Here is a 321-nt window from a genome sequence, read left to right as displayed (position 1 = left end):
CACGCTAATGTGGAGCTGTGCTGGATGTGATTTGCCGCAGCTCGTGTTTGCTGGCTCGGCTGATGCTGATGCGCTCTGAGTACGCCGAATCGGAATCCCAAGAGCCGGTGACTGCGGCCAACAAGTATATGCCGAGAAAGTTGTTGCCAACGTTCAACATGGTTAACATCTTCACAAGGAAAGAAGGTAACTTAGCTCACCATGCAGTCAATGTTGCAAGCGGTGTAATTTGGGGACAGAAAGTAGACAGCGTTGTCGCGTGTGATGTTTTCTCGAGTTGAAACTTCAACATTTTCTCTTGCTATGCCTTGTCTGCAGTAA

Source organism: Eimeria mitis, genomic scaffold (assembly GCF_000499745.2).
Source record: "Eimeria mitis Houghton genomic scaffold, Emh_scaff3526, whole genome shotgun sequence".
NCBI lineage: Eukaryota > Apicomplexa > Conoidasida > Eucoccidiorida > Eimeriidae > Eimeria > Eimeria mitis.
The sequence above is the reverse complement of the archived record's forward strand: the minus strand, read 5'-3'. Positions refer to the sequence as shown.